Here is a 12,809-nt window from a genome sequence, read left to right as displayed (position 1 = left end):
CACACACACACACACACACACACACACACACACACACACACACACACACACACACACGTTCATGTGCAGTGTATGCATGGATGCCTTGCTGTTCCAAGATATAGCTTATTTCTGATTAATCTCGTTTTATGGGTCTATTAAACCTGTCGTAAAAGAGAACGTTTGTCTTTGCCCAAATGTTATACCTCTCACCTACCTTGTGCTAGGACACAGTGTCGCCCACGATTCAGAGCTTTTTATGAGCAGCGAAGGTGAGGGCCGGAATTATGTGAAATGTTGAACTTTGCTCAGAGTTGTGAGAAATATTACATTCGGTCAAGATGTATGAGAAATCTTGGACCTGGTCCAGAATTGTGAGAAATCCTGAAACTTACCCTGAATTGTGAGAATTCCTAGGTTTGACGCAGAACTGTGAGAATGATAAGAAATTTAGGTTCTAGCAAAAATTGTGAAAATATCTCGAATTTGGTCCAGAATTGAGAAATCCTAGTGGTTGCCTAAAGTTATGAGAAGTCCTCAATCTTGCTTAAAATTGCGGGACATCCTAGGCATGTGCCAGAATTGGTTCTGACCGAAAATTGTGGGACATCCTAGATATGCTACAGAATGTTAAGAAATCATGTTTCCACCTCAGCATTACTTGAAATGCCAGAAATGACCCAAAGTAATGAAATATAGTGAACATAACACAGAGTTGTGAGATATGCTGAACCTGTCTCAGAATCATAAGAAATGTTTGACACCTTTCCTTTCTATAAGCGTGCGAATAAATCCTTTAACTTGAATTGATGATGGCTGTTTTCAGAGTTATATGACATTTCCGTTGTCACAACAGAGGCTTAACTCAGCGATTTCAATGCAGTAATGTGCTTGAGAGTCTAGTTGGGTCTTCCAACTGCTAAATAAAATCACCTGGCGGTAGACATGACAAACATACAGTTCGACCAAGGTACTCAAAAGGTTATGGTTGCAATGGCCTCTGGTGTACCGGCGCTTCTATATTTGTGGACAATCACGGACCGCCTCATTGGGTTAAAGATGGTCATTCCTCCTTTGGCGTCTTCTTGTTAAACTGATTTCATTGGTGAAACTAAGACAATCCTAGGTCTCGGCTGATTTCGACAGAAGAAAAGTTTTCTTTTAGCTGAATAAAAACAGTTGGTGGCAGTCAAAATCCGTCCTAAACCCAAGAAACCCAACGAAAGGGTCGACAGCCATGTGATGCACCGGCATCCTTTGATTATAATTCACCGGTATGCTTTGACATAAAGTCAAAAGATGAGACTTCAATATGCCCCCGCTGACTAGTGAGTAGATATGGCCGTGCTCTATGATACACGTCTGGATCCGTGGAGACAATTTAGTCCGCGATGCCTTTACTTATCACAAGGATGATGCCATCCCCAAGTTCATAGTGGATGGTGGGGCTCACTTTGATGTGGCGTAATCAAGCGAAACCAGAATGTGTAGTGTATTTAATTAAGCTAACTCTACTCTGTTCTATGGCCGGTCTTTCCGAGCGCTGTAATTACTTGTGTAGGGACGCACTAGTTAGGGAATCTATAGGAGGTTCATTGCAGTCTTACTCCTGTCCCTTGAGTATTCTTTTTCAAAGGCGTCTTGTCTGTGTTCAGGTAACGATTACAACGTGTTCGTACCCTACCAATGAAAACTATACTTTGTTCTCTCCCCCCCTCTCTCTCTCTCTCTCTCTCTCCGTCTCTCCCTTTCTCTCTCTTTCTCTCTCTCTCTCTCTCTTTCTCACTCGTTCCTTTCTCAATTCAAAATTCCTTGTTTTTCTTTTTTCCTGTACTTTCCTTTTTCTAACATCTCCCCCTCCCCCCCTCTCTCTCTCTCTCTCTCTCTATATATATATATATATATATATATATGTATATATATATATATATAAATAATATGTATGATATATATGTATATATATATATATAAAATATGTATGATATATATGTATATATATATATATAAAATATGTATGATATATATGTATATATATATATGTGTATATATATACATATATGTATATATATATATAATTGTATACATATATATAATATATGTATATATATATATATATATATATATATATATGATATGTATAATATATATATATATATATATATATATAATTGTATACATATATAATATATGTATATATATATATATATATATATATATATATAATATGTATAATATATATATATATATATGTATATTGTATATATATATATATATAATTGTATACATATATATATATATGTATATATATATGTATACGTATATCTATTAGATATAATAGTATACATTTCCTCATTCTATCCTCTCCCTTTTCGTTTTGTTTATTTTTCCACGGCACATTAAGAGGAAAGGAAGAGGGGAAATAATATCCGTAAGGAAAAATGGTAAAGTCCTCCAGGAACTAATTCGGCGTGAATTACCGGAGGAGCTACTTATGGCTCGAAAAAGGCACGACTGAAGAAGAGGAGCCCCTACGTCAGACACTACATACATCGACTGAGTGGTCTTCATGGTGAAACTGTGGAGAGGAGAAATAAGGTAACAAGTTTTGAGATTATTTGTGATTAAAGTAATTGACACGGCCATGGACGATGAAGAGCAAAAAGTACAAAACAAGAATATATATATGGATGCATAGTAATTTGAAGAAAAAAAATGACTGAATGATGACGATGATGACGACAACGATGAGGATGACGAAGACGACGACAAAGTCGACGACGACATAATTTTAATGGTATACTTTCGAGGGAAAGATATAATTGGTTTCATTCAAATGTATAATTCTTCAGCAATTTTATTAATTAATTTTCACACATAACGGCACCATTTCTGACCTTGGCCTTCAATATTAAATTCACTGTATGAACAGAGTTCTGGCCTGAGATGAGGGAAATGTACCATGATTCATCATATATATAATATATGATATGGATTTATGATGTACGCGTGTGCATACGTACACACACGCGCGCGCGCGCGTAAACATACACACAACAAATATATATGTTTTTTAGCATACAAACTGTATCTAAAAAAGGTGCCCGTTCGCAGTAGAATCCATTGTAATCATCGTAAGAGCTCACTCCAGTCATTATTTTGGATGATTGTCAGATTATATCAGATTCTGTGAGGAGTATGTTGAAGGTCTGTCACTTGTTCTCTTCAGCACTGGCAGAAACGAGGTTCTCTCAGAGTTTTTGCTCTGACAGACTTCGCAAATCCTCATGAAAGATTTACATCTAGCTTGCATGAATGTGTATTCCAGCGTATATGTCTCAGCTTAGGGTGCAGTGTGCATAGGCGTGTTCATACGCCCACGCCTATGCTACGAAGATGAAAACGCGACAGAAGCGACGAAAAGAAATGTTCAGGTGGACAAGCATTCTGGCACTCTCTGGAACGCACGTGCGCACACACACACACACACACATCATGACTTTGCTTAGACTTAAGCTCTCCTGAATGCATTCACTCACGCTCCCGCACATGCACGTGTACACATGCACACACACACACACACACACACACGCTCCGCTGCAGGTTGTTACTTCAACTCTCCTGGGCGGGGAGTTGGGTGTGTGTGTGTGCGTGAAAGGTCACAGTATTAAACATAGATCGGTCATACGAGCTCTGAACTCTCATCCGAGAATTTATTAACTGTCGATCACGAGTCCAACATGTGATCCAAGACCTGGTGAATCACACGCACACACACACACACACACACACACACACACACACACACACACACACACACACACACACACACACACACACACACACACACACAGCTTCCCACACAGAGTGATAGATATATGGAACAAACTGGACAAAGAAATAGTGTGTGCAAACACAATACAACAATTTAAGAACAAATTTGATCTTGCGAGATACAAAAACGGGTAACCACGAGCATAGCTCCCCTTCCCGTATAATACTACTAGGTAAATACACACACACAGATATGTTATGTGTAATATAGACAAAATATTTGGGTAAATATGAACACCAATTGATCAGGAATGTAATGTTAAGGCACGCACATGTTGATTTGGCGTGAATGGAAAATGTCATTTTCATTGTATACAAAGAAATGTTTTGAAAATTAATTTATAGTGGCATTTTGAAATACCCTGCGGTGATATGCAGACAAACATTCCGCTTTTGTACAAGAAGTCACTGTATCTTCTTCTGTCTCCCCTTCTCCCCACTCTCTCTCTTTCTCTATATCTATCTCTCTTTCTCTTCCTCTATCTCTTTCTTTTTCTCTTTAATCACTGTATCTTCTTCTGTCTCCCCCTCTCCCCACTCTCTCTCTGTCTCTATATCTATCTCTCTTTCTCTACCTCTATCTCTTTCTTTTTCTCTTTAATCACTGTATCTCCTGTCTCCCCCTCTCCTCACTCTCTGTCTCTATATCTCTCTCTCTTTCTCTTCCTCTATCTCTTTCTTTTTCTCTTTCATCTCTCCTCTATCTTATTTCTTCTCTTTTGTTTTCCTCTCTTTTGTCTGCGCTTCTCTCCTGTTTCCTCTTCTTTCCTCTCTTCTCACTTTTTTGTTCTCTCTTTTATTTCCTCTTCTCTCATATCATTCCTCGCCACCTTTTCCTCTATCTCCTCCTGTGGATAAACACCTCAGGAATATGCTGCAGTTTCTGCCAACCGTTTATTTATTTTGTTCGTTTTATTTGGCTGTTTGGAACTGACTTCACCTTTTCGCTTGTGCATTTGACCTCGTTATGGGCCGAAAGGTCCCGTGTTCCTTTTTTGATTTTCGTTTTTATTTCTTTTGTTATTATTATAATCTTTGCAGTCCCCTGCAACCAGGTGGCTAGTAGTAAGGCCTTACTTTCGAGAAAAATAAGTAAATGAAAATAATGAATTAATAAAAATGATAATAAAAAGTAATAACAGCATAACGAAGAATAAAGGAACAAAGTAAATATATAAATAAAATAAATGTAAAGAAAAGAGAAGCAATAATATAAAAAGAAAATTTTTACTTCAAATGTAAAAGGAATGCTGCTTTCTGAAAGAACAAAATATTGAATATTTTCCTAAATTGATTAAAATCACTTGACGGTAGGTATAACCAAATATATAAAGTAACTTTATCGAGATAAAATGTGTCACATTCTGTCTTACGTGCCACTGTTCCTCGGGCACCGGTCTGACACAATTTGGCACCAGGGCACTGCGATTGACACATTCGTCTTCTATCTCAAAGGTCCGTTCTGCCTTCTAGAAGAAATATTTTATTCAGAGATTTATCTTCATCTTCTGGGCCGTTCCTGGAAGTTTTCTCGCACACAATGCTGGGCTACACTAAAGAGTCTCATCAACGAAAGCTTTGGACCCTGAAACTCAGGTTTTCATTAAGTAGGAAAAAAAAAATGATTTCCTTTTATCTAAGAAAAAGAAAAAAGAAAAACCTATTCCAGCACTAAATTTACCAAAGAGCATGATCATCTTTTTTTTTTTTCATTAATTCATTTGTTTTGGTCATTTCCCATGTTTACTTTTTTTTCTTAATATGAGTATGTCATTTTGGCCAAGATTTGTAATCCAGTTCGTCTTATTCAGCCGAAAGGCAGAGTCATGGAGAAACAAAATTTGTCATCAATGCCTTCCACTGATTAGGCCTTTCATGCAATATTACATTCAAAAGAGACCTTGAAGCACTTGAGGTGACGTAAGCAAAATCTCTCAGTTGTATGTTCTTGTGAGACTTACACCCGTTCCTCCTCCTTATCTTCCTCCTCCTCCTTCCCCTCTTTCTCTTCTTCCTCTTCCTCGTCCCTCTATCCTCCTTAACCTCTTCCTCCTCCCCTCCTCCCTCTCCTCCTCCTTCTTCTATTCTTCCTTCACTTCTTCTTCCTCTTCTTTCTCTTCCTTTTCTTCTCCTCCCTATCTTCTTCCTCCTATTTCTCCTTTTCATACCCTTCTCCTCCCCCTCTTCCTTCTCATAATTCTATAACTCTTACTCCTCTTGGTCTTTTTTCCTTCTCTTGTTTCTTTTCCTTTTTTTCATTTCCTGTTCTTTTTTTTGTTTGCCTCCTATTCTTATCTTGCTCCTCTTTCTCATTTTTTTTTCTCACCTTCTACCGCTCTTCCTTTTCCTTTTTCTCCTTCTGCCATTCGTTTTCCTTGCCGTCCTTCTTTTCCTCATTCTCCTCTTCCTCCTTCTCTTCCTCCTCTTCTTCCTCCTTTTCTTCCTCTTCCTCTTCTCCTTCCTCCTTTCCTTCCTCCTTCTTGCCCTCCTCCTCCCCTTCCTCCTCCTCCTCCTCCTTTCTCCTTTCTTTCTTTCTTTCCTCCTCCCCTTCCTCGTCCTCTTCCTTTCTCCTTTCTTTCTCTCCTTCCTCCTCCCCTTCCTCGTCCTCTTCCTCCTCCTCTCCTCCATTTCCTTGAACCTAACCATTCTTATCTTATCCTCTTTTTCCCCCTTTCTTAGCCTATGTTAGAACAAGCGTTCTCCATTTGGGCCTCGCTCGAGCTCTCCGTCCCAGCCATTGCTGGCCCGCTTTCTGTGGTCTCCATGGCAATGGTGCGTAAAATCTTGCAGGCCCTAGACGGAGGACCTCTCAGGATTTCGTCTGCGATTTTCGCCCCTACGGACCAGCTTAACAATACTCGCACAAACTCTTCTTGTCTGTTATATACAGCTTATCATAGCGTTCAACAATCTGTGTGTGTACATTATTTGGGAAAATCTGAGGATCTATCCTGGAGGATGTTTGAACTTGGTCGTGAGTTGGTAGCTTGACTATGGCTATGACCTTGGTCAACATGAATCACTTTAGTTCAATGAATTATATTATAGTCTTGTTCTAAATATGTCAGGCAATTCTATTTGGCTAAGTGAGTGTCCATACATTGGGTCTGCTGTCGTGAATTTACCTCACAGTGTAATCGAATTATCTGGAATAAACTAGAACAAAGTTTGGGTAAATGTTTAGGACAACACAGATAGTTATTTTGACTTTTTTAACTATTTAATTTTATTTATTTTATTATTATTTTATACGACAGTTTTACACGTAAGAGAGGAGGGGGGAGCCATTGCATTTCCAGTGCTTGAATTAACCTAAATTAAAGTAAGATTTTTTACAGCCATTTTATGTAACCAGGAAGGTTGTTTTACGTCCGGTAGTGTGTTAAAAAAGAACAGCAGGCTGAGGTTTCGGAATTGAGTGACGGCTTTACAAGTTTGGCAAATTGCTTCGAGTGTTTACGAGTTACGAGAGAGGATCTGAAAGTTTTATCAACAAACACGCCCCAGAACATGAGGTGTTTTGTCCTGGCTTCGTTACTCTTGTGTACATACGTACATGGATATACACGAGTCTGATACGCATATGAGCACACGCACATACTCGTATATATGCATATATGTAAGTAACTTCCTGTGTACTTATGAACATTTGATTGTATGTGTATATCCATCCACGCACGTACCTGCACATAATGTGCTCGCGCATACATAAACATATGTACACATACGTGCATGTACGTATATATATATGCACACGTACACATGCACATAAGCCCACACATGCGTCTCCATGCGCACGTACGGAACTGTACACGTGCCCGTATACATGTACACGTACATGTACGTATCCATGAGGTTAAGATGTACATACAGTGTCGATGATCGGAACACAATTTGATCTTTAACCGGTCCATTGAATGAAGTTGGGCTTGATTGGTCAGAGTGACGTACTAATAAGTATGTCAGTCGAAAGAGTTGACAGTCAATTAGAATATATATTTTTAATGGAAAGGAGTAGGCGGGGATCATTTCACAGAATGGACCGAGTCAAATTTTTATATTAACAGAAAAATAGATATATACAGCACAAGATATACAGTATATTGATAAATACGATATGTGAACAAGAACTTGCTATCAAATCTCAAGACAAAACAGAATATGTAAGGAACGACGTTAGGGACTGTGGGAGTTTTCGCTGGCTAAGAGGCGTGGAGCGTTGCTACTTGGGCGTGAGGTCAGAAGTGGAGGCTGTGTGAGGCTTCCTGTCGGAGGAATGAATTCATAGTATGTTCGTAACAAGTTCGTAACAAGTTCGTGGCAAGTTCGTAGCAAGTTCGCAGCAAGCTACGGGGTCTTGCTGCATTGCTTCTGGCCCAGGGCAGTGGGGCGGAAACAGGGATGACTCGTCATCCAAGAGGAGCTAAAATGAGAGAGGAAAGGGTGGTGGATGGAAGTGGTATGGGTGGAAGTCAAATGGGTGGTAGTGGGTACGTGCCTTTTGACTTAGCTACATCCTTTATAAAGGGAAAAGGACCTTGATACATACATATATATGTATATATATATATATATATATATATCAAGAAAAATATGAGATATCGATAAAACTCTCCAATCCTTTACGCACGTTGACATTTGCAATACATATACTAATTTAAAAAAAATTCTGTGGAAGGCTTTCCTTCAGGTGAATAAAACCGCGTAGTGGTATCTAGAATGAACTAGCAAAGTCTTTAAACGCGGTGTAAGAATTTATTGGCCCCAAATAACTTTAATTAGTTTGGAAGAGACTTTGTGTGTCTGCGAAGGCGTTAATGAAGGGATCTTGGGCGATGCGAAAAGGGGGCAAGAATTATGAAGACAAATATGGTTAGATTATCTTATTTCAGTGTAGAGCTCCTATACAACCTCATAATGCTTTTGAGATACTATATCTTATCCAAGGATAAAAACGCTGGTTATGAAAATAGATTAATAAACAAATGTAATTAGGGAAGAGAGTCGGAAATTAAACACGAATGAAGACTATTTTTTACTTTCATGTTCGAATTGAGGTGTGTGTGTGTGTGTGTTTGTATGTATGTATGTATGTATATATGCGTGTATTTCTAAGGGGGGCGTGCCTGTATGTCTACTTGTGTGTCCCAGTGTGTTTGTATGGTGCGTATGTGTGGGCGCAGTTGTGCTCACTGCCAAATACTCAAAGAATCATGAAGTCAAATAGGAATGTGAGCCTTAATGCATCGGGAGGGAGTGTAAACAACTGCACGGCTCGTTTGTGAATGGGAGATGCAGAAGCTCCTTCTCACAAAACCCAGACCCTCTGATGAATACTTTAGCCGACGAGGACGAAAGCAAAGGACGCTGAGCAAGACTCTTGTCACTCCTTTTCCGAAAGGCACCTCTTAGCTGAAGAAAACCCTTAGGTCTCTGAATATTTTTTTTTATTCTGTTACTCTGTTGAAGGAGGTAGTTTTTTCAGTACCAAGGGAGGTCACTGGCCTGAAACAAATTGCCTAGTGGCAGACAGGTAATTTTGACGAAGGAACACTAGTGTCTGTGGGTTTAGAGAGATATGAAGTTACTCTTAAGTGTATAGAAAGTTTCCGTAGCTGAGGAATATTGTTCGTTCATTATTTGTTGATTTCTTTATTATCTATTTATTTGTTTATTCGTTTATTAATCTAATGATTTATCTACAAAGTTATTTGTTCATTATTTGTGTATTCATTTACTAACTTTATGTGTGATATATATCTTATCTACTATCTATTCTTTTTACATTATTTATCTATATACTGTATATCAATCTATTTATATATTCACATATTTATTTTTGTGTATGTGAATTGTTTCAACACTGGGATTCGTTTTCTTAAAGTCACTAAAATTACTCTCCCCAACTCCGTATCACCGAACTGTAATGTCTGAAACAAACCCGTATATAGATAGAATACAGGTCACTGACCTCGTAACCACCACTGCTCAAACACACAAACATTAGCAAGGAGTCTCGCGTCACAAAGTACACCTTCCTCATCGATCACAATTCGGCCATCAATCATACAAACACCCAAAAGGATGCATAGGTCCCAAAATTGGTGCGTGTCGTAGAGTACACACCGCTAATAGCCCAAATTGAAGTCTTTTAACAAGGCGAGTGGATACGTAATAATGTACACCGAAACTGTATATATATATATATATATATATATATATATATATATATATATATATATATATATATATATATATTATATACATACATATATATATATATATATATATATATATATATATATATATATATATATGTATATATGAGAAGTTTTGATAATTACATGCCAGTTGATATATTTGAGCATGTCATACATACAGAGGCTAACTGACTGACTGGCTGACTGACTGGCTGACCAACCGATTGAAAGACTGACTGACTGACCAACCGAAAGTATGACTGACAGCTTGAAGAACAGACTAAGAGACAAAGAGAGAGAAAGAGAAAGAGACGCATTTCATACATATTTCCACACGCGAATTGTCAAAGAAGCCACATTCTACAGTCGACATTTCGGCCCCCTCAATACTGAGTTTGCCTAACTAGTTTGAGTTTGCTAAACTAGTTTGTCGTGCCGCACGGGCAAGCTCCACTAATCATAGAAACTACGTTCGACAGGAACCGAAGTTAACGGGGATACAGGTTAGCTGTTCTCTTTTGATGGGTTATTCCAGCCGAAATTTACAATAATAAAGTCGATATTTCATATTAGTTTGATTTATTTGTACATCTTAATTCAGTTATCCTTAATCTTAAATTTGTGTATATTTTCATTTGTTTTCTTTGTAATTGATCATGATCATTCGCATGTTTTATTAATTAATTTTATTTATGTAAATGTTTATCAATTCATCATTTAGCTTTATTCATCAATTTGTGTATTAATTTACTTGTTCATTTGCTCACATCTTTGTTCGTTCATTCATTCACTCTTTTACTTGTTCAATTGTGGTCACCTTCCTGACGTCACTGAAAATATATCTTTCACTTATGCATTGAAAAATCTGTGGACTGTTGAGACTCCTCATAGCACGGTGACGTATAGATATTTTTAACTTTGGCTAATGACATTGAAATTTTATTTGAGTCCACATTAAAAAAAGGAGTGAGTGCTTACAAAAAAAAAAAAAAAACACCCTGTATTCGGGATGAATGTCTGGTACAGTTAATTTACATTAAAACTTGAATGGAAATTGCTAAGTTCCTGCCTGAATTTTTTTTTTTTTTTTTTTTTTTTTTGCTGCGCAGGGGATCCTCCTATGCTAAACAGAATAACATTTGAACAATAGTATGTGTAACGAGCAGTGATCAGAGACAATTTATACACTCGCCATTAATAGGCACAGTCGAATTTTCTTCCCTCTATTGTTTTACATCTTGAAGAATTTATTCCCCTTCCTTCCTTCACCTACCCCACTTTCTAAATGATTTATTTAATTCCAATTTATTAAATAAGCAGCGTTGGTGGTACAGGGTTCTTAGATCTTTTCTTCACAGGTAACGCCAAATGAGCTCCTTCCATTGAAAGGGGACCATCAATGATCGAGACCCTGTTTTGTTCTTAGGTGACCCCTTAACTGAATAAAACTGCCTAGTAATAGCCGAAGTATGTTCAGGTCTTATTGTACTCAAAATCATACAGTCTTGATTTATTCTATTCTACTTGTTTGTTTATTTATTCAATTATCAATTATCACGAAGTCAAGATGCACAGGTCAGGGTTCGAATCCCTTGGCAGAGCTTCTAAGAATGTTCAATCTGTCTTAAACATACACATATATATACATATATACATATACATACATATGTATATATATATATATATATATATATATATATATATATATATACTTGGCCTGTAATTTAGATCTTTTATTGTTTAAAGTGACTTAATGCTCTCGACCTATCTCATCCCGTCTGATTCAGCTAAATGCTATTTGGCAACGTTTGGCAACTATTTGGCAACTATTTGGCGCGTTTTTCAGTTTTCCTCACACTAACCTCAGCCCTGTTTTATTCAGGTGATAGGTAATCCCCAGTTCAGAGGAGCTGACAAGACAACTAAAGAGCCATCAGTCATACACTTTTACCAATTTTTATCTTATATTTTTTCTCTCTCATTAAGGATCCTCATCTGACAAGGCTTTGTCCTCCAGACCATTGACAAGACATCTGGAGCACCATCTGTCACGTTGTTTTAGAAAAATAACCTAATTTTTCTCTCATTGAGATTTCTTATTTGATGGGGACCTGTGAGGACAAATCGATCCTTGCAAGGTGACTCAGTCCTACATTATTGCCTAAGATCTTTGAAACACATATCCGTATACCCACGTCTACACCTGATTCCCCAACACAAGGGGAAAGGGATTTAAAGGAATGTACACTTGTCCTGATTCCTTACATGGGAAACACTGTTGTGGTCTTCTTGTCCGCCAACATAGGGTTTGTGTCTGGGGAAACTATTTCATAATGTCTTTCCCAAATGATAACATACAGTTGTGAACTCTATTTATTGTTATTCATTTAAGATGGTGATGACGATGACAACGACGACAACGACGACGACGACCATTGATGTTAATGTTCATGTCAGAAGCTGACTTCGATCAGACGTCGTTACTATATCGTGTTTACTCTATTCTGATGAATGAGGTAACTAAAGAATCGTGGCAAACATTAAATAGTTCTCCTCCGGAGCTACATAAAACACGTCAGAGTATTTAGGGTGTTAGAGAAAAAACTGGATCGTACACCCCCCACCCCTCTCCAGGTGTTACGGTTTGATTACACCTCATTTCATTATTATCTCTTACTGTGTTGTCATTCCTAGATCTTCAGTCTCTCCTTCCGTGTTATTCATGATTGCTTAGAGGATTATTGCTCTGGGATCTTTTTCTTCCTATATCCTACCTCCAAACCTCATCTTAATAACTAG

Source organism: Oratosquilla oratoria, chromosome 42, assembly GCF_046742065.1.
Source record: "Oratosquilla oratoria isolate Oo_2021 chromosome 42, ASM4674206v1, whole genome shotgun sequence".
NCBI classification, from domain to species: Eukaryota; Metazoa; Arthropoda; class Malacostraca; order Stomatopoda; family Squillidae; genus Oratosquilla; species Oratosquilla oratoria.
This window is presented reverse-complemented; position numbering follows the sequence as displayed.